Below are 24,059 nucleotides of genomic sequence, written 5' to 3' on the forward strand. Positions count from 1 at the left end.
CTGGCATCAGGTATGTACAAAGCACGTGACAATTTTTTCACCACTCACCAGTACCATTCATTACCCCCATCCTTGAAGTCAGAATGGATCCCCTGTAGACACCACCTCCTTCCCCACCCACTCCCATGTTTGTGGATGAATGCAAACCATTTCTGCTTCACATTCTGCATTGCTCCAAGAGGAACCTAGTATCAAAAAACGAATGAGCAAGGTCAGGTCGATCTCTTCTGAAGAGTAACCACTGCTGCACACTGAGTGGGTGACCCCTTGTGTGGGTGGTCACAGAATTCGCATAAAACTGTTCTTCTGCACAAAAGGGTTTTATTTTGGGTCTTCCGCAAACTATTGACAACTTGGATCTCCAAGTAGAGTACTGTGACTTTTGCCAACTTACTCATGTCTCTCTCTACCTGTAACATTTTCTGAATGTATCTTTGTGCTCATAGAATATAGAAATGTAAAAATAAATACATATATATAGCTGTTATTATCTGACTTCCCTACATTCTTGTGTGTAAGTGGTCAGTGCAGGATCCTGCAGGGTTTCCATTGGTTATTTGGGCTAACGTACCCAGGCAGCACTAGTTAGGGAAATATCATTTAGAAATTGTCCACTTCGCAAATCTACGAAAGGTTGCAAATGACCTCATGTGAAAAAATGTCTCCAAATCTCAATGCCTTTAGATTTCCATTCAGAGTGTGTGTAATGCAAATAGCCCACGTGGCACCCTAGTCCCTGCCCCCAGTGGCACAATAAGAGAAAATGAACCACCCAATCATCTACTGCCATTTTTAATGTGGTACACCTCTCTGGCACTCATGGGATAAGTATCCATACCCCAAGAGTTACAATTATGATTTTTGGACCATACTACACATAAACGAACTCTTGTTTTTTAAATAATATAGACTTATAGACCGAGAGAGGGGTTACTATTGTGGCAATAAGACCCGAGGCGGCGGGCCAATACCGCCCCAGGTAGCCTGTAGAACCCCAGCCCGTTAGACCGGGGTAGTAATGGCATTTTTTTCTGTTTAAAAATGCTGCCACGTTTCAAAACAGAAAAATAAAGTGAAAGAAAAATGGCCGCAATCCGTTTTCCTTTTCCATGGCGGCCATCGGGAGAGGACGCGCTGGGAAGAAAGGTATTTCCAGCGCGTTCGCTCCCAAGAAACTAAGAAAAAATAAGGTAAGTGGGGTTGGGAGGGGGAAGGGAAAATAATGAAAAAAGTACTGCGGCTCCGGCAGGGGACGATGGAAGCTTCCAGCCGTGTGGAGGCTCGGAGCGGGGATGGCCCCGCTCCGAGTCTCCACACGCTTGGAGGCTACCATCGTTCTCCGCCAGAGACCAAGGGATAGAAGGTAAGTGAGGTGGGGAGGGCAGGGAGGTGGGAGGAGGGAGGGAAAAAAAAAGTCTTACCTGAGTCCCCTGCAGGGGACGAAGGTTGCCTCCAGCCATGGGGAGGCTTGGAGCGGGGATTGCCCCATTTCGAGCCTCCTCATTGGCTGAGGGGCCGCCACACCCCTCGCCGGGAACAGAGAATCTGGCACGCACGGCGTACATGGGAATACCATGTGGTATGGCTCGGAAAAGAGCCAATCAACACGTTGGATTCCCGGTGCACGGCGCGTGCCGGGTACTAATGTTGTATAATGACACACCTCCCAAGTTATGGGTTTGGGCCAAGCCGAAGGCCATAAGATGGGTAAGGGCCATTATCCCAAGCTATAATGACGCCTTCCTTAGATTGTAAGACTATTAGACCACAGTGGGGAAAGCAAGGTAGATTTTGAAGCTGTGCGGGTGAAGTAATGCATTCATTTCAATAGTGAGTAAATGGACAAACTTTATCAGCAAATTCTACCTGGTTTTATTTTTTAATACTTAAATGACAAGTTTGTCTTCATGAGGGCGGCATTTTATTGTAAGCTTGCTTCTGGTGCACGTTTTTAACATGAGCATGCTTGGGGTGTAGTGTAAAGGTAAACAGATTCCCTATATGAGCATGAAAGCATTTCTCCAGATCTTAACTTTCACTTTTGCATATTACATTGGATATTGCGTGTTGCGGTAAAGGTGCAGTGATTAAAAGCTACGGTCAGAGAAGGAATCTCTTGTGGAAAAAACTCTTGCTGGGATATTGCATTGCTGTTTCTTGAAGGCTTTCTGTTTCCTTGTCTGCTTCTGAAATCGGAATGCTCAGGATGCAGTCAATAACATCCGATAAAGCCTGCATTCAAAATATTCTAATTGGCTCAGAGGAAGGCAAAATTGATTTCCATTTGCTAATAAGACTTAACAGTGAATTCAATGACCCTAGGGTTATCCACCTGAGAAAAGTGAAATGCTGAGTCAGCCCTGCCAGCATTTGATCCTGAATACAGACATATGTCTGCAGCATGCGCTCAGCTTGCTGAGCTCCCTTGCTAGTGGCATGCTGTCGCAATGTGCTGACAAGAACTTATGACCAGAACCCACCGGTCTTTCGGAAACATGGCTCTTTGTTTGCCTGAGTCGTCACTCTGTGGTGTAGGGGGACGGAAGCCCACGTGGGTCGAACGCTTATGCTATGCCCTTTGTTGTGTGATGCTGGCTTCGCTTTCTGCAGAGTTGCTGTTCTCAACACGGGACTGTTTGTTCCTTTGGTCGCTGTATAAACATAACGGACCTCATTTACAAGAGTGATTATCAAAGGGTAAAATCCCATTGAAAAAAAAAACTATTTGTAAATCAGGCTCAACGTGTCTGTGAAGAGCAGGAAACAGGTCTGTTTGTCACGTCAATTTCATGAGTGGAATTCTTTTGTTTATTAGTAATACTAACATTTTGTTTTAAACTACTGATTTAACTATTCCTGAGAATGCAGCCTTACCACTCATATGTGTGAGTGCCATTTTCCAACAATTCGCAGTGCCCACCCATTACCCTTACTAACTCAACCAGTTATGAACACCAAGGGTCAGAAAACTAAACTTTCAGAAGAAAGAGCCATGTTTGGCTGTATGGTATGTTATCTCATGTTCGATTACATATGAGGCATGTTATGAGGTATGATACGCCATGTCACACTTCTCATGTAAAGTTATTTTACATTGTGTTATGTCGTGGAACCTTACCCTGTTGTATGTTGTGCTATGTTCCATCCATTTGTATTGTCAGATTATGCTATCGTGAGATATAGTTCTCAAGGTTATGTTATACCATGTTGCAGTGATATTTACTTGCGACACTACTTCAAAATAAACTGCTAGCAGGTGCCAGATTGTGAGTTGCGATGCTACAGTACATTGTGCTACGCTGTATTGTCTCATGTTACGTTATGGTATGCTTGGTATGTTATGTTACATTATATTACCTTATGTTATGTTGCGTTATGATATGATACGGTGTATTGCACTGCGTTATGGTGTGGCATTCCACATCACGTCACATTACACTATCATGTTATCCTATAGTATCTTATGCTTGTTATTAAATTATATCTTGTCACTTTTGGTTATAGCATGTTAAAGTATGGTATGGTATAATTATATAACGCAGTATATCTTAAGTACCATATGATGTTATCCTACAGTACGGGACGGTAGGACATGTTAGTTTGTGTTATAGTTGTATGTACCATGTGGTTATGGGTATCTTGTGTTTTGTAAAGTTGAGTTATGGCATGTTACAGTATGGAATGGCATCTTAGTATGTCACGTTATGTTATGGTATAGCATATGATGGAAACTGTCTTAGGTTGCATTGCGTTATGTGATGTTCGTAGTGAACCAGGCAGCTTCAGTGGTCTTGGAGTAGACTTACATGTGCAGAGACAGGCATGCACATTTGCATACATGCCCTGCCTACTTTGGAATATGCCTGCGAGATGTTGGCGCACACGGTGTGTAGCAGGAAACCGGATGCACGCTTCTCGTGCACGTCTTACTCCCGCTAACACCGCATGCGCTCCCCCGCCGGCACCAGACAGAACTGGTCATGCGTTGGGAATCCTGGATGGCATGGCAGCCTCGGTCACATGCGGCAGGCATCAGGATGGTGGCAGCAAGCACTATCTCTCACTGATAGGGCGGTGCTGGGCAGGCATACCAAGCGCCGGGTAGGAAGCAGCTGCGACCCCCGCATGCGGTTACCCTTCAGCGCAACAGCAGGGTTCCGCCATCATGGAGCAATAGCGCAGTCTATCTGCGACCAATGGAGGCAGTGCAGTGTACGCCTGTCTGTGCAACACAGACACGACTGGCCGTCATTTCACAAACGCATACTAATTGCACGCAGGGGTTTTCCCATGTTAGCACTCATGTGCTGTTGGGTCCCTTGAGGGCAATTTTCAGCACTCACGGGTCAGAGTGTAAACGTGGAGAGTTAATCACGTCCAGATCGCTTTTACTCTCGGAATAAAACCCCAGGCTCCAAGTCATGCTTTGCAGCCGGCGTTTTATAAAGGATCCCAATGGCATCCGCCGACACCTTACCAGGTGCAAACGTGAGGCGTATCCCATCGGGATCCATTTAGTTCATGCCTGCATGAAAAACTCACGCGCTCGAAACCACAGCAGAGACGCGCATGTGTTTTGCTGGCAATCTCTCCCTCTTGGATCAACACGAACACGGGGCACAGCGCTTCTTTTAGGGGCGAAAATGCCGCTCATTATGTTATACACCTGTACTAATGTGCCAGTGAATAAGGCGCTTTACAGGCAGGCCTGAGCCCGGATAGGCGCACGGGGCCTTGCGCGTGTGAGACACGTACAGTGCCTCCTGGTGCTACTTGCAGGTGAATAGAAATGTGATATTATGCTGCTCACTGGTGCATACAGTGTCTACTCTTGCTGGCCCTAAAGAGCTAGTTTAGTCAGTTACCTCTGAACCAGGACCGCTGGAAGGATAGGTAGGTGTTTGAGTGGAAAGGTGATGGGTGGATGGATAGAGTGGGTGAGTGGGTGGATGGATGAATCGAAGGATGAAGGGAGAGAGGAAGAGGATGGATAGATGATTGGATGGAGGAAGGGTGGATGGATCAATGGATCGATAGATCGATGAAGGGAGGCAGAGGATGGTTGGATGGAGGAAAGGTGGATTTATGGATGGATGGATCGATGGATGGATTAAGGGAGGGAGGCAGAGGATGGTTGGATGGAGGAAGGGTGGCTGATCGATCGATGGATCGATCGATGGATGGATGAACGGAGGGAGGCAGAAGATGGTTGGATGGAGGAAGGGTGGGTTGATGGTGGATGAAGGGAGGGAGGCATAGGATCGTTGGATGGAGGAAGGATGGATGGATGGATAGATGGAAGGATGGATGAAGGGTGGGAGGTAGAGGATATTTGGATGGAGGGAGGGTGGTTTGATGGATGGATTGATCGATGGATGGATGGATGAAGGGAGGGAGGCAGAGGATGGTTGGATGGTGGAAGTGTGGATTGATAGCTGGATCGATCGATGGATGAAGGGAGGGAGACAGAGGACGGTTGGATGCAGGAAGGGTGGATGGATCGATCGACCAATGGATCAATCAATGGATGGATTAATGGAGGGAGGCAGACAATGGTTGGATGGAGGAAGTGTGGATTGATGTATGGATCAATGGATGGATGAAAGGAGGGAGACATAGGATGGTTGGATGGAGGAAGAGTGGATGGATGGATCGATGGGATAGATCGATGGATGGATGAAGGGAGGGAGGCAGAGGATGGTTGGTTGGAGGAAGGGTGGATTGATGGATGGATGGATGGATGGATGGATGGATTGATGGTTGAAGGGAGGGATGCAGAGGATGGTTGGATGGAGGCAGGGTGAATGGATGGATGGATTGATGGTTGAAGGGAGGGAGGAAGAGGATGGTTGGATGGAGGCAGGCTGAATGGATGGATGGATCGATGGTTGAAGGGAGGGAGGAAGAGGGTGGTTGGCTGGAGGAAGGGTGGATTGGTGGATGGAAGAATGGATTGATGGTTGAAGGGAGGGAGGCAGAGGATGGTTGGATGGAGGCAGGGTGGATGGATGGATGCTTGTGTGAGTTGAGGGGGTTGGCATAGATAGTGGGTAGGTAAATGGACTGGTAGAACACATTAGGATCAGTTGGTGCATGGGGTCAGCATATGGGCTACACCAGCCTCTGTGCCACCTGCAGGTCACATGTTCACTTCCTGGCAGTGCCCACTCAGACTTTTACCATGCAGAGGTCATCAACATGAGTTCCATTGTGTTGGGAAGTGTTGACATGTATAACTGAACCACCAAGAGATGTACAGGGAAAAAGGGAAGGTTAAGATTGAGACATAGAAATATAGAAATATAGATAGGCAGATTGGCGGATAAATTGATTGATGGTGAAGGTTGAAGGAAACGGAAATAAAATTAAGGCCTGGTACGAATGTCCACACTACATTAAACTATTCCATTGCCTATACGGCTGCCAATAGTAGTATTAAAAGTAAAGGATGCTTGTAGAGCACACATTTACGAGGAGAACCAATGTCAAGGTGCTCAAAACTGGTAAAACGGCCCAGTAGAGTCCCAATTTACCCTTTGGACTTGGACTCAATCCAAACCGGACTCCAAAACGGAGTAGACAAAGTGCGAAGCAAAATTCTGCTTTATTATCTTGCAAATAAAGCAGGGCCCGCAAACAAGCATTGCGATCTTGAGGCTCTTAATCTTCCCATATTAAGCAATAGTTTGCATACCCAAAATCCATCATAACCGATGTCATAATATAATCGTAGTTACAAAAACCTATTGGGAACGGGGATAGGTTAGTGGTGCTGACTAGACTCTGTAAGGGTAGAACATGTCATTGGGTTACAACAATCAGATGGCTCTTCCGGGGGCCACTTCCAAGTTGTTAAAGGTAACACTATATCATCTCTACTATAGGTAATTTGTTTAGCGCCTTACTTCATGGGCGGTATTACACTCGGGCTTCTAATTGGTTGGCTTCTTGCTAACCAACATTGGACAATTGACAGGTCATCAAGACATGAGCCAGACAGATAGTTGGGGGAGAGAGGCTCTTGGACTGTTCATTAACTCTTATTTATTGGGACATAGGCTAATATTAAGGCGAGAGCTGTATTTTCGGTTTCTACCAGGAACACTCTTGAGTTGCCCTAAATGGAGCCCTTTGGCTTACTGTGCCCTTGCATCTGGCTAACACAGACTGTGCTTTTAATTAATCTGGGAATGTATTATCTCGTACCTCCACTTCACAGTTCCTATCCTCCCTTATGCATGGTAACCTTGGCTTGAGTTGCGAGCTACTGTCTGAGCACTGCATGGATCTGTACTTCTATGGATCAAGCGTTTTGAGTTCTCTTGAAGACTTGAGTCCTTTTGTTTAATTAAAAGCCAGCCACAGCTTTCATTTTAAAGAAGATGGCGGCCCAGTTACGCTTGTGTTTCTATGTTAGTGAGCTATATTTGCTTGTCGTTTATGTTGCATGTGCCTTACACATTAGGCATGTCAGTATTCTTCATGTCTTGTGGACGCTATGTTAATATATATTCTTCATGTATAAATGCATATCGTACGTAGTGTATATGTTCTTCATGTTGTGTGCCCATCTGCTTCATGTCTAATGCATGCACATGTGTGTTACAATGTTAGATTGGCTGCTTTTGTCATCTTCAGCCTAAATTGTCCCCATGTCCTGCTGTACCTGCCTGTGATAAGGGTGGTGAGGTTTCCCCAGTAAGTAACGTGTCTCACCGGTGTGGTATTGGGCCGGGGGAGGGGCAAAAAGCGTCAGTTGACATACTGATCTGCCTCTCAACAAAACAATGAAACTTCCAACTAAAACAATACAAGTATATAACACAAAGAAAGGCCAACAAAATCAGAGACACAAGTGTCACCACAAACCAGGAGTGAAATAGGGGATTGGCCAATGCACAGTCAAGTAACCGAAATAGCAAATAAATACTCTCTGAGGCCAGACTTAGAATTCTGCAAGGAGGAGCATTCAGTGCACGGGCGTTCTATAGATGACTCCCTTTGCCTTTCAGGCTTCTCCTACTCGTGGCCTCCCTTGGCTAGCTCCCCACTTTTAAGTTAATGGCTGCCCTAAGATGCAAGAGAAATAGGTCGGTGCAAGAGCGGGTGAATTTTCCACATCGGAGACAATATTCATACACAAGCAGCTTAACGATAACCGAGCATTAGTCAAGCGCTCTTGTTCCTAAACAGAACGATGGTAGGAATGGCACTGTCCTTTTACTGGGGGGGTCTTCTTACAGATCATCAATACATTAACATAAGGTACTGGAGCCTGGACATGAACACAGCCTGAACTAAGAGTTCCCAATGGTTTTCCTCCAGCGAAGGGGACACTCCTCAAAAAAGAGCTGAACATGTAATTGTAATTGGTTACTTATAACCAGAGGGTTCTAAGCCCGGACCCGGGGATCGAACCTGTGTTGCTCCTGAGCTATCCTCCCGAGACCAATTAAAATGACAGCAAAGGGGACATTCCTCCAAAAAAGAGATGATGAGCTGCCTTCATCGCTGCATCAACCAGGGGAGTAGAGAGGGCAAAGGTCAGACCTCAGACTAGGTATGGTGGCCTTTGCAATACAGAGTGACATTTATTTTGCCCTATGAGATATTTATTTCATAGTATGGATAAAAGAGACTCAGGATTCATCCTACCTCGTCTGTCCCATTTCCCTTATCTGCCAAACATTCTGGATTGGCTAATGCACATTAAAGTCCACTAATGCACAGTAAGGTACACTAATGCACAGTAAGGTAAACTAATGCACAGTAAGGTACACTAATGCACAGTAATGTCCACTAATGCACAGTAAGGTCCACTAATGCAGAGTAAGGTACACCCAGACTTAGAATTCTGCAAGCAGGAGCATTCCGTCATAAATAACGCAAGGGCGTTCCATAGACGACCCACTTTACCTTTCAGGCTCGCCCTTCTGTTCACCCCGGGAGTTCTTTTTTTTTAAAAAAGTATTTTAGTTTGTAATTTTGATACGCGCCAACACTTGCAGAACACCTTCTAAGCACAGGCATTAAACACACCTATTATTGTGTCTTAAGGATTGGTGTGAATAATTACACCATTAAACGGGCGCGCGCCTGGTACCTTAAACAGTTTCACCCCACATTGCGCTCCCTCCCTTCGGCCACTCTGAGGGAAATATGGAGTCCAACGCCAGACCCTCGCGGTAAATCGCCACTTACGCGAGCCTCCAAACCTGACAGTGTCATCAATGACATTCCAATCCAAAAGAGCTTTAACAATTTTACAGCTCAGTGGGTTGTGCTGTCAGCTCCGAGGTATGATTTCAACCTGCACGCCCCACAGTGGCCCTGACTCAGCCTTTCATCCTTCAAAGATCTAGCACACGCACCATTGAGTTGCTTTGACAGTATAACATCTGTTATTTAAGCTGCTGTCGCAAATCAGAACAGGACGACTGCACAGGGCATTAATGAGATGTTAGAAGCGTGCGCCTTAATCAGATGCATCAGCAAAGCAGCCGGTTTTAAATGTGCTTATAGAAAATAGACATAAGTTGATCTCCGCCTCGCCAGGCTGCGCCGTACCTCTGGATCTCAAAGCTGCACCCTTTCCTCAGCAGGACGGCTCGCTTGCGCATGATGGACGATCGCTCCTTCCCCGGGTAGGAATCAACTCCGGGATCCATGGCGAGACCGGAGGGCGGTCCCCGTCTTCGAAGAGATCCCGGCCGCAGACCGCAAGAAGTTCCCCAGTATCCGGCAATCCAGTTGCTGCGCGAAGAGCGGACCCGCGGTCGCAGGCGGACGGACCCGCGTGAATTCGGCTAAGGGCGCCGGCTCTCGTGCAGGGGTTCGCGGACAGGCATCGACAATGGATCCGGTCTGCTCGTACGGTGCACGATCCTCTCTAAAGGTCCTCCGTCCACCTCCCCAAAAAAGCTCTCCTTCAACGTTCTCCGCAGGTTTAGCGCTGAACAAAAGCGCAGCTCCAGTGTGCAGGCAGCCCAGTGTTGTGGCAGGACGGAGCGGCAGCTGGAACACTCCTCCTGCACAGCTGGGGAGCTCTCAGGTCCTAAACCCTGCCTGCCTGCCTGCTCTTCTTGCTGTAGCAGGGCAGGGTCACACGGTTCCCTGGAGTGCTGCTGAGAGCCTGTGCGTAACGCAGCAGAGCCCCGCGCAGAGCATGTCAGAACATTCTACTGCACTAATTGACAAGGAGAAGAAAACCCAATCATGCGACAACTCACTGGGCTAAAGCACCTGCTGTCGAGTTATTTGCACAATCTTCAGATCACAGGCTTAAACATCATTACCCCAGTCTGCATGCAACGTGCTGGCCACAGGTCAAGCACTTGGCGCCTGATCCAGAGATGTGCCAGTTTCAGGCTTGAATATAAGATAGTTGTGTTAATGCACCTGCCACAGAGATCCGTTGGCCAGCTGCACAGCACAGATTTGAAGAAATGTTAGACAGATGTCAGTCACGTGGTTCACACAGATTCCCGTCTAGTCGATGCACTATGCGGATGTGTCGGAAGCACAGCATCCCCAGAGCGCTGATTTAGTAACAGCATATCGTATGCATGCCAGTAGCAAGGCTGCAGTGCAGTGCAGGGTGGAGGTCAGTGCGTCCGATGCTGTGCGCCTCCACATCTGCACGCCATCAGTGCCAGGGCCACCGGTCTCCTGCTGCCGATCCCTGTGGTGGTACATACAAACAATCAACATGCGCTTTTATAAATAACTGCCCACACATTATTATTCCATAATCAGAAATGGCTGCCCCTTTTCCTGCCAGCTGGGCATGAAAGTCTGCGACAAGACGGATGTGCTATCTCGCCACCGTTAAAAGGCCACATGAGAGTTGCAATGACTGTGTGTATCAACGTGGGATCGCGTTGGCATGGGCCCCAATGGGCAGCATTGATAAAGATGGGAAGTCCCTGGGCTCATGTAGTGAACCGTTTGGGCGTGTGTGCGTTCGTGCATGTGTGAACGCGCGCGCGCGTGTGTGTGCGTGCCTGCCGGTGTGCACGTATGCTTGTGTGCGCATGTGGGTGGCTGCATGAGTGAGTGTGTGCACGTGCAAGTGCGTGTCTGCTGCACCTGTGTCTGCGTGTGTATGGCTGTGTCTGGGTGTGCACACGCGTGTGTGTTTTCATTTGCCGACACTATGTGTCAGTCAAGTGCACTCCGCAGTGGGGACTCGCAAGGGGGAGCATCTTGCGCCCGTCACATTCCCGAATACAGTAGACATCGGAAATCTGAAGAAAAGTGCACTGCACTTTTTTTCATTTCAGGGCACTTTCTCTCCATGGGAAACATGTAATATATTTATTTATGGCATTTATAAAGTGCGACAGCAAAACAAAGGAGGCGATGGCCTGAAGGTTTAGAATTAATGTTAGCCACTGCATTGCTATGGGCAACCCTCCAGACCTTCGCTCTTCAGCTGCTATTGGCGAAAGGGGAAAGACCACATGCAAAACAGGCTTGATCTCACCGTAAAAGCCGCCGGCCCGCCCAATCTGCTTGGTCGCATAACTTTGAAACAAGACTATGAGCAAGTGCAGGCATGTTTCGGTGAGGAGTAGCTTGTGGTCTCTAAGCCCACCAGGCATGGGACCCACGTCTGTGAATAGTGTGGGGACTCCTCGCAAGATCGCGGCAGCGCGTGATCTCACGAGAGTGACGCGCGCAAAGCAAGAAGAGCGGCAGAACTCGGCAGGAAGCTGACCAAGCCAGTCAGCCCCGGCGCTCCGCCTGAGAAGGAGCTTCATATTGTGACTGGGCCCACCTAGAAGAGGCCCCAAGCAGCAGAGCGTAATACAAAGGCTGAGGACAGCCTCATGGGTGCTCTCGCTGGTTAAGTGTGTCAGATCCCATGACACCTTGTATGCAGTGGTGTTAACTGCATTATTGGATTGCGCAACGGTGTGTACGGACCCCAATCCTGCCCAGGACTACACTTACCCCTCCATCCTTGTTATTGTTGCCAGGTGTCTCAATAAACACCCGCACAAACCATACAGTGTCCTGTCATCCTTCCAGGCCACCACATAATTTGCGGCTAGGAACTAGGAACCACCCGTGCAGACCATGCAGGGTGACACACCGCCCCCTCTTTTCTCCCCTCTCCAGGCATGCCGGCTATTCCATGGCAGCAATGGGAGCCATTGTTCTCCACGTACCTGGAGGCACTGGGAGGCACGGACTACGCACCAGCCAGAAAGAAGGCCATGCTGCTCAATGCCATGGGGGTTGAAGGGCAGCGCATTTTTTGCAGGGCTTAAAGCCATACCCGTAGCGAATGATGACGACGATGTCTACATGGAGGCGATCCGCAGCATCATGAAAAGATTCACCAATAAAGAAAATGTGGTCCTCCACAGACTCAAATTCTACACAAGGAAGCAAGAGAGCAACAAACCGTTGAGGACTACATCACCAAGATGAGGGAACTGGCAGCATTTTGTGGGTTTGGCGACAATGTCGAACAGGTCATCTGTGACATATTAGTAGTCCACAATAGTTCAAGAAATCTCCAAGACAAATGTATACAGGAGAAAGAGATTGACCTGTATAAAGTGGTACAGATCGCCAGGCGCAGAGAAGTCAGAGGGCCATCACCAGCTCCTGAATTGACCGCCCTGCAGTGGAGAGAGCTCAGATAGAGACAGCTATGCAAGACCGCCAGAGATAAGGGACCCAAACAGAGAGAAGCATCAAAGTGCTATAAATCTGCCAGCACAAAGCACATGGCGAATGATCGTGACTGTCCTGCCAGGAATAAAGAATGCTCCAAGTGTAGGCGTTTCGGCCACATGGCTGCAGCTTGCATGTGTTGGGAGAAAACCTGTCCCATTGATTAATGCAATGATGTGCTTTCGAAAGCAAGGGTAATATCCACATCGGAGAGAAAAAAGGGTGCAATGACATAATTGATATCCAAGGATGAGGAGAGAGGCGTCCTGATGGATCAATATTGGAACTGTGGATCAAGAGGATATATGAAATTGCTCAGGAACTGGGGAGGAGTGTGTTCCATTGTACTCATCCATGTTCCAGCCTTGGTGATTCCCCAGAGCGACCTGAACAATTTTCCAAATGTGGCTGAGCACTTGAGAAAAAGAAGGTGACTTACACTCCGGCAGATGAAGACAGAGCATTCGTTTCTCATCAAAATCAATAAAGGCTTATGAAGAAGACATTCGGGATGAACACAAATTATGATAATGACATCTATATTCCTGCCTTGAATCCAAACAGCGGTGAATGCCAAATTATTTCAGATCTCCAGATGGGAGCTGTTACAGACAATTGACATCGCTATAAAAGGATTTAACAGCATAAAGGAAGAGTTGAGGGCCATAAGGTTAATGACCCTCCAGAACAGGTATGTCCTTGACATGATTAGAGCAATAGAAGGAGGTGTTTGCGCCAAGGTCAGGCCTTCTTGCTTTACTTTCATACCATCTCATGACGGTGAGAACGGGACTCTGACGAATGCCATAACCATGTTGACAGAACTGCAAACGAAAATGGAGGAGGCGACAGAGGCTATTGGAGATGATGATTGGTATTTCTTTTTGTTTGCATGGATTCCAGACTGGATGGCAAATTTATTGAAGTTCCTTGGAGCAATATTGGTGATGATAATGTTTGGCTTCTGTGTTATAAGGACAATAATTGGACAATACCAGAACAATGGCAAAGAAAGCAGTAGGAATGAAGATCATGATTGATGTGAAGGATGAAACAGAAGAAAATGCGCAGACTGAAAGTGCCAATGGAGACCGCATAAAAGCAAGTATTATGGCACCTGAAGGAACGAAATTCCTGTATCCAAGATATCATAAGAATTATGTGGGACATTGGGCCTTCTGTACCCCAAGGAGAGAATGCAATTACATGACCTGGAGTGTGGATGAACATATCAAAAATGCGGGCACCCTGAGGGGAGTAATGAAGTTATGAAAACCCAAGAAACCTTTTTGCAAGAGAAGATTCAAAGAAGCAGGAAAACTGGAGGAGGTGGCTGAGGATTTGACCAGAGGGGGGAATGTAGAGGAACAGGTGTATACATCTGCAGGAGATCCTAACCCCCTACCTCTCCTGTATTGGAGACTGTGCTCTGTCTAACTCCAGCTGCTGTACCAATGCCACAAGGAGTATTTGGAAGGCGGTATCCATTGAGACAACCCTATTGAATGTACCCTCAAGATGATGACAGCCTGCAGGAGGAGATTCCTGATGGAATATGAGAAAGAGCTAAGAAAATGGACTGATGACGTCATAAGAAAGTGGGCACAAAGTCCTGAAGTACTGAATGAAGACAATGTATGTATCCTGGAGGAAAAATGGTGAAGTAAAGACTCAAGTGAATCTTAAAAGTGTAAAAGAAGAATGTTACACAGTAAGAAGAGCTACAGAAATCAGAAGTATGATTAATGCACATGCGGTGAAACGCAAGATAAATCAAGGCATTGTATAGGCGAGCTACAAGTAGTGTATAGAATGCAGGCGGATCCGCCATTGGACAGAAAATGGACATTGGTATCATGAAATAAATAAGCCAAAGATCCATGGAGAGAAAATGAAAGACTGTGTTGCAGTAGAGTAACAGTTTGTGGGAGCTGCGTTGAGAGGCTGTCTGGCCTGAAGTCAAGAACCGAGAAGTCAAGGTCAGCTATCTGCGTTGTGCAGGAACATGCTTGCGTGGGATGAATTATCTCATGTTAAGGTGCAAGAAAGAACGCAGACAATGCAAAGTCTTCAATCATTAAAACATTTAAAAGGTTGCAGAATAAACAAAATCGTGGTCTCTTGTCATGGAAGTCAATGCTGAAAATAGGGCTTGAACGTGTAGTTCCAGACACTATAGCAAGTGCCCTCACTCCCATTGTATTCCTAGCACAAGAATACTCTGCAAGCCCAAATACAAAGAGAATTTCATGGCAGAAGGCATGGGTGATGAGAGATGCTGGGCTAGTTGGGTGGTAGGCCAGCTTTGTGTCCTATCTATTTGAACCTGGGTCTCGGCTCACATGCTGCTAATTGAACCGAATGTTCCAGACATGGCACAAGTGTGCCAAACCAACTGTATTAGTCTGTATAACAAAAGACCTTATAGCTTGGGAAACCAATGAAACACTGTGTAACTGATTCTTCTTAAATGACACGTATGAAGACATGGATGCCTCTGGGCTTTGTGTGCTTTATACATGTCAAAATAAATAAACAAAATAAATAAGGTGTCCACCTGTTATCTGACTGCCAACAACAAGCCCAGCTCCTATTTGATTGTATATCTATATGTGTCCCTTAGACAATCCCCACCCTTGATAGGTTTTTCACTATTGCCATGTATTATGACGTCATTCTGATGCATAGAGAAGTATATCATTGTTTTTTGTCTGTAAATGACTGAGAAAAAGAGCGTAAATCAGTTGATGTTCGTCATAAACTCTCTGTTTTAGATAATTGCTACTAAAACAGCAACTTGCCATCTTCCTGAGTTTGTCCGGTTATTTGGACTCAGAATTTCTCTGTTGTGATCCCATCCTCTAACAGATGCATGCATGTTCCCAAAGGGCCATAAACTTAAACTAATTCTCATCATCTTTATACTATATACAGACTTGCCCCACCCTACCTATCATCTCATTTCACTCCCTACTTTTCCCTTCGCTCCCTGCATTCATCCTCAACTCACCCACTTGCCACCTCTCATGCCTAGTGTGATCCCTCTCGTTTCCGCTCTATTTCTCTTCTCACTCCCTTAGTCTGGAATGCTCTTCCTCTCCCTCTATCTCTATTTACATCCAACCTTCTAGCTTTCCTCCTGTCTAAAGAAACACTTGCATAGTCACCATCTCTCCCTGTTCTCCTCTGTCCCTACCGCTCTACGACAACCCCAAGACACTTATCACTCACCCGTTCACCCTAATACATAGCACTTCCTCTATTATTCTGTTCCTATATCATGTTCTACTGTCCCTGTCCCTGGTTCATGTTTCTACCTCCCCTGCATCATCTGGTCCTATATGCCCATCCTCTAACCCATTGTTAAGGACACTGGTCCTCCACTTTGTAAATCAATGCTAAAAGGTTGTGTAAGTATTTGTGTGCCAAAAATGCATTGTTTTTCCTGTAATATCCATTAAATGAACAAACACATACAATAAATACACAAATGTAACCAGGAGCTACAAACAATAATACAGGGGTATAAAGGATGAAGGACTGACGACCAGTTAACACTGGTGTACTTAATTTGCTGCTTGTCTCCTTGATTAAAATCTGGCAATTCATATTTAATTAACTTAAAAAACGAATTAAGAGGGGAAGAGGAAGGGAGAAATTCTATATACAAATTGCACATAGTCATTTGAATGATCATCTCTGCACACAACTTCAAGACCCAACTTTCACGCTAGAAGAGGAAACATGTAAACTTAGTAAACAATTGGTGAAATTGTAATGGACTATATCTATGTAGTTTATATTTACTTTTGTTCTTGGTTCTTTGACTGTGGAGACATATTCCTCATGTAAAACCTGCACCACAACAATCTAACCCCACAATCTCGGGCAAGAAACTGGCGGTTGTAATCAAAAGACTTTGTTTTAGTTAAAAGAATAAATCCAGAAATGCAGGTGGTTCCCTGACACCCATTGCTTGGAAGTCACCCCAAAAATAGGCACATGCATTTCTAATACAGTGATAATAAATACACTGCAGCCTGACTACTTTTTATCTCCCGAACATTTTCATTTAGCATGAACACCCAGTCTACTTTGCATCTTCACACAAACACCCATGAATAGGAAAATCAATATGAAGTACTATTCTGGACAATAGGCCTTATTACGAGATTTGTGGTAAAATCTCGTCATTACAGGCATGGCGATAATAACAGGTCCAGGTCGGCTTGATGCCGCAAATAGCAGCTGATTACGAAAGTGCGTGCACACGCGTAGTGGCAAGCCAGTAACAGCCGTACCGCCATGCCGGTAATGTCCCTCAAACCCCTATACCGGCATCATGAAATGCGCTAATAACTCCTCCGCCTCTGACTACCCGTAAATAACAGACCCGGCATTACCGCTAATGGTATTACTGGGTCTGTCAACAGCAGAACCGGAAGTAGCGTCAACGCGCCGGAACGGGAAATGCACCAGTTGCCATCTTTAAAAACACAATCCATTGCAATCCTTGATAGACAGGACCTGTTTTGGGAAAATAGCATACAGAACTCGAAGAAGATGTAAAAAGCCACACATAAATGCGCTCCCCGCCAGCGCAAGGCAAGATTCAGTGATGAGGAGCGGAATATGTTGGCTGATACCTTAGCGGAGCAGGCAGACATGGTTTTCTGCTCAGACCTGATGGGTCCGGCACAGCTCTGTAAGAAGCAGATATGGGAGGATGTGGCGCAGAGGGTCAGTACGGTTGGCACCACCGCACGAACCGTGAAGGATTGTAAGAAGCGGTGGGACGGTCTACGCCTACGTGTGAGGAATATCCTGTCAACTAATCGTAGCCAGGGGCAGGCAACAGGCGGCGGGGCCCACTCCCCCTTAAAGCTTACAAGGTGGGAAGAAACATGCAGCACCACTATAGACATGGAGGGAATTGAAGGTGTTGGTGGAGCAGAGTTCGGAGTACCATTATCAGCTGATGAAGGTGAGTGTCCCCACAAAGAAATGACATGCAAAGTACAATGTTGGCCAACAAATGAGATAGTGTTGCGAGCCAATACGTGGCCCATCATTCACACATACCCATATCCCTGTCTACATGTTGGCCCCACCACTGTCATATCAACATGCATGCTGCATGCTGCACCCATACCCAAAACACACCCGACACACAGATAAACAGCATGTGTTATACTGCATGCAAGCCACAATACACCTGTAGGCCCCACAGCAGACACCACGGCAAACATATCAAAACCCGAGGGATGCCAATTCCACCCCCCAACATAGCACGCACCCTGTCTGCCACACCAACAGGCGTGAAACGATCCACGCAGCACAGACTGCACAGACACAAATGCATGCATTATGCAAGTACTAGCATCACTGATGCCCTGCCTCTCTTTGTCCCCCACAGGCACAGATGTAGACAGTGATGACCATGGAGCAGGTGCCCAGGCCACGACACCTAGCAAAAGGGCCAGGGCCAGGGACAATGACGCCAGGCCATCGATGTCCAGGGCCAGTCGGATGGTCCGAGTGGCACACAAGGGACACACAAGTGCACCATCATCCTCACAGCCACCAGCACAGGACCAACCAACACCTGCCGCCACACTCCAGGAGTCAAGTGTCACACAGGGCATGGCCACAACTGTCGATTCAGAGCATGAGGGAACACAGTTGGCTGCTAAGAGTTCTGTGGGGGAGGTAGCATCATCTGCGCCCCATAGTGGAGATGAGGAAGAGGAGCATACCCATGAGGGAGGCACCCTGTCTGAGGATGCCGTGCATACCCCAGGCACCCAAGTCACCCCACCTGTCACCCCACAGGGTACCCCTGAGCCTGAGTCTGGAGGCGAGGGCACACATGCGGAGTGGTCCCCATCTGTGAACAGACCTGTATTGCCCACCTGCAGCACATCTACCATCCACCTCCACCTCCATCCGGGACATTGAAGGCTGCATGACAAGGATGGAGGGCAGGCATCAGGTGATGCATGACCTTGTAAAACAATACATTGCAGATGGGGAGGCAAGTAGGCGTGAGATGTGTGCCACCTCCGTGGCCATCATCAAGGCCGTCAACAGGAACAGCAAGCTGGTGCATGATGGTTTCACAGCAGTGACCCAGATCCTGGCCAGAATTACAGACAACTTGGAGACCGGTGTCCAGCACTAACCGAGCCGCAACCATCCACCTCATCATCTGCCACACCTGCCAGCTCAACGCAGACCAGCAGTGTGCGCAGGTCCCTCACTGGAATGAAACCCCCTTCTCCGAAGAGGGACCAGAAGTAGTAGGGGCACCCTGCATGTGTTGACTGGAATTGCAACATGCATTTAGTGCACTTCATGTGTGGGGGTGTTGGAGGGGGGAAGGGGAGGGGGTGTGTGGGAGTGTTGGGGGAGGGCAGAGGGGGGTGTGGTGGTGTTGGGGGGGCAGAGGGAGGGGTGATGTGTGGGGGTGTTGGCGGGAGGGGGAGGGGGCAGGAGGATGTGTGTGTGGGAGGTGTTAGGGGAGAGGGGGAGGGTTTGTGTGAGGTGGAGTGTCTATGCACGTTGTAAATATCACCTGTTTAATACACCTGTTGTGTACAAAAAAAAAAAAATGATTGGGCATTGCTTATTGGGTGTGTGTGATTTGTTTGTTTTACAGTGCACAGTGTCCATCTACCCCCACACCCAGTGCCCAGAGTCCCACATCCATGGCACCCTCTGCATCCATGTGCATTTGAAAAACTGGTCTATCACAGACTTGCGCACAGCCCATCCCTCATGTGCATCGCCACCTGTCTGATGTGCAACACCTTCTCCTTCATCATCCTCATCCTCCACCGGTGGTTGCTGGTCAATGTCAGGCGGCAGAGGTACATTCCGTCAGATGCACATGTTGTGCAGCAATGCACATACCATGATGATCTTGCCCACCTTCTCAGGCCTGTACAGGAGTGCCCCACCCGACCTGCTGAGGCAGCAAAACCGTGCCTTCAACAGGCTGAAGGTGTGCTCGATCACGACATGGGTACGTGTATGAGCCCGATTGTCATCATCGTGCCTGTACTGTGAATTCTGGACAGGGGTGAGGAGCCACGGCTCCAGGGGATAGCCTGCATCAACTGAATGGGAGCACAATAAGGTATGTGTAATGGTAATTCTTCAATTCCATCTGTGCTCAGCCTATACATTGTTCATGTTCATAAGCAGGATATTTCTAATGGCAGCCATTGACTACACATATGTTCAACTATCTGGCCTGTTCGCAGCTTGCCAAACCATAGTAGTGGGCAAGTATGACATACAGGACTGAGGGGACTTGACATCAGACTCACCACTCACCCAGATGGAATGAGGGGGGCCCTGAAGTACTCACATGTGAGGGATGTGTGGCAGGTGATGTGACCAAATTCATGTAGGCTGGTGTTTGATGATATAGGCTGATATATACCATGTCACATGTTGTTTGGAGTATCATGCTTGCAGAAATGTCATGATGCCATGCACATGTCCCTGCACGTCTGCACACATGCATTCATGCCACAATGTGTTTGGTGTTATCATCCACAGGTGTAGGGATGCGTTCTTTTGATGATGCAGGGTGTCCACTTGCATGCTGGTACTCATGTGCAGTGGATGTTTACCACTCCAATCACGCTCATATGGGTGGTGGTGAATACTTGATGGGTTGGATTTACAGCAGTCTGTCAAAAGTAGATTATTGTGATGGCATTCATCTACACATTTAGCCATGGTGGTATGCGTTATTCCTGTGGTGGAGGGCCAGTGACAGTGGATTTTCAGAGCGGGATCTAAATGTACGCACTCATGCATGCCTGATCTGTGAGGTGCTTTGATGCGGTCTTGTCTATTAAGCCTTGTGACTGCATGTTGGTGCACTGTGGTGCTGTGGGTACGGGCTGATGATGTGCAGTGCACAAGATGAGGGTAGTGAGCTGCTTGAGAGTGTGACATTTTGACATTGGTGTGCAGCCAGAGTATGTCGGCATGCATTGTCAGTGTCATGTTCAGGTTGGGATGTTTAGGGGCGCAGTGTTTTCCAGCATGGACAGTGTCCAGTCACCACCACATTCACGCCCATAGGCCAGAGGATGAACAGGTAGCATATGCATGTTCCCCCCCTAAACACACCCAGGTGGCATATGCATGTTTCCCCCCCAAACACACCAAGGTACCATCTGCATGTTCCCCCCAACACACCCAGGTACCATCTGCATGCCCCCCCCAAACACTACCATGAGCCTGTGAGCAGACTTACCCATCAACCAGGGACGTCATGCCGCGTGTCGTTCCATGTAGCGGGGTAGCGTGGAGTTCCGCAGCACCATTGCATCGTGCGTTGATCCGGGGTATCGGGCACAGCAATGTGTGATCATTTTGCTGGCGTCACATACCATCTACACATTGATGGAGTGGCATAGCTTGCGATTGTGGTACACCACCTCCATGGCATGCGGGACCACCAACTCCACGTGGGTGCAGTCAAGGGCACCGATGCAATGTGGCATGCCTGCCAGTGCATGTAATCCTATTTTAGTGTCACTCATGTCCTGGCCAGTCCATGGTAGGTATATGTAGTTCCCTACGTGCTTCAGGAGGGCATCCAGCACTTTGTTCAGCATGCGTGAGAAACATGGTTGTGATATGCCATGCAGCTGCCCCACTGTGTGCTGGTAGGTGCCTGTGGCCAGGAAGTGTAGCACAGACATTATCTTCAGTAGAGGGGGGATGGCGGTACAGATATCAATCAGGCTGACTATGTCATTGTGTATTAGATCCACAATGGGGGTCATGGCATCCCTGTCCAGGCGGTACAGGGTGTGGATCTGTGCAGGAGTCAAGCTGAATGGAGTGGCCCTTATGCGAGGGATTGGTGGCTGCCTGCGTGGTACCCCTGCTTGCACTGGTGGTACTTAGTGGGCCAGTCTCACCCTCCTTCTCCTCTTGCATCTCCTCTGTAGTACCTGAGTGCCTGCTCATGGAGTAGCAGTGCAGGCATGTCCTCCAGCTCCAAAATCGCAAGAGCAAGTGGGATCATTCTGATCTAGGAAGGGGTGTATTGTGTGGGTGTGCTCCTTTTGTGCTGGGCCAGACTCCATTGCCTCCACCTGTGCTGATGGTGTGAACCTGTGGCAGTTAGGGACACAGCAGATTGCTATTAATGAGTGAAACGCGATGCCAGGGCTACCGGCATGGTGGTAACCCTTATTACCGCCACCTGGATGCCGATAAGTGCATGTCCGCGTGACTCGTAATGTCCTCCTGTTTGCGGCATGCCGTTATTGCCTCCACGAAGGGCTTGTGGCCGCGCACATGCCGGTACAGACATGCATGGTATCAGCACCTCCATGGGGTTGCCTGTAATACCGCTATGTGGACTCGTAATGGGCCGGTACGGTAAACAATGGTGGTATTACCATTTCAGACTCCTTTTCGCCATACTGCAAGACTTGTAATGAGGCCCATATGTGTTCAGATATTTTACTATAGGTAGACAGACACATTGCCATTGAAGGTTTTACACAAATTAAATCAAACAACCTTCAGTGGAGAATTAGTTCCATATTAAACCCACTTTCTCCTAAATAAAGTTTAAAACATAACAATGTATCTTGTTTTCTCTGAAACCATTAACAAGTATTGGCATCAGAGAAGTATGCTTGCTCTAATATATGTCTCACAAATTCTTGGGATCATTTAAATCTAAAATGTTGGACTATGAAAAACGATTGGTTATTAGTTTCTTTACTTTTACTTCACTTTATTATATTCATATCGCTCACCCTGACCCAAAGGGTAAGGGCGCCAAACATAACAAACAGACAGAAAAGGGGCGGACACAACACGAAGTCTAGGGAATAAACAGATACACTTGCAAAGGGCTGGTAGGACAAAGGACAGTGCCATTGTTAACTATTTGAAGAGACACAGGCACTACTTGACACAGACACTACTTCAGCACAGACACTACTTGATTTCATCTTTTATGATGTTGGAATTGTTACAAATAATTGTTAATTCTTGGGTTTCTACAGATTTGTGTTGCTTCTGGAATGCTGTGGCAGCAGAGGCTAACTATCACACTAATTTCAAGGAATCATGTTCACCATAAAGCACCCCATTTCCATGTGTTCATTAAAGAATGGATTTCAATTTCCTTATTGACTATGGCCACACCAATCAAAGGACTTGTTATTCCACATGTCAATTTGAGCTGTATAAATCATCCAGTGATCCCAAATTGCAGGATAAACCCCTATTATGATAATGCTTCCTACAGCTCCAATTGTATCTATAAACACAAAGCACATACACCTTGCACTAGAGTTGCTTTTTCAGTTATATAGCTGTTACAATGGGATCCCAAAATACCTTTAAATGCTGTCTGAGAAATAATTACTTCTAGCAAAAATGTATAAATAATCTGGGTCTTAGTTGCTCCCTTTTTTGTTTGTCTGTCCGAGGACAAGTAAGGATGCCAAATGGCCTCAGGCAGCTCCATCATGAATGGTGTCCCTCCAGTCTGTGCACCTGCTCCCAAAATCCCTCTTAGGTAATGTTATCTTACTTTTGGGAATCATCCATCAGCTTCATTAAGATAGTTTCCCACCTGCTTCTCTTCTGTTGGGTGGCATCTCTTGCTTCTCTGTTTTCCCTAATAAACTCTCTCTTCTTCCTATATGTTTGACCTTAAAGTCCCAGCAAACTCCACACACACACTCTCATACATACACATCATAATGTGGCACAGTATTTTGGATTGGACAGATCCTCTGATAGGTTACCATCACTTTCTCACACCCACCAGGGGGCTCCTCCTTGCTTGTAATAGGCCATTGAATTTTGATATGTCATGAGATGAAACAGCTATAAACTATCCTCACCTTGTGAGTAAAACCAATATGCAGCTGGAATATTCATTTTTCGAATTATTCCATACATGATCTTGTGATATTGGTGAAAATAACATATTCAGATTTGTAAGAATGTTTTATGTTTCTGCCACTTCATGCATAATGTAGTTAATAGAAATATGCAACTAATGCATACAATATACATTATAAAATGACACTTTGTCAATTTCAGCTGAATTCAGATCTGTATTTGTTTGTCTAATCAAATACATGATTCAAAAACTACAACTGATAATTTATTTCCAATGTTCATGTGTCCTGCACCATTGAAAGTTGGCTTTGTGATATACTGTTAGCTGAATTGCAACTGTGTGTGGCTTAACCATTTATGATATGAGAAATACAATGGCCCTCATTACGACCCTGGCGGAATTCGCGGTGCTAAATGCACCGCGGAGCACGGCGGAAAGCTGCCGATAGCGCCATGGGGGTTGGCGGATT

This window comes from Ambystoma mexicanum, chromosome 8 (genome assembly GCF_040938575.1).
Source record: "Ambystoma mexicanum isolate Mex_15411 chromosome 8, UKY_AmexF1_1, whole genome shotgun sequence".
NCBI classification, from domain to species: domain Eukaryota; kingdom Metazoa; phylum Chordata; class Amphibia; order Caudata; family Ambystomatidae; genus Ambystoma; species Ambystoma mexicanum.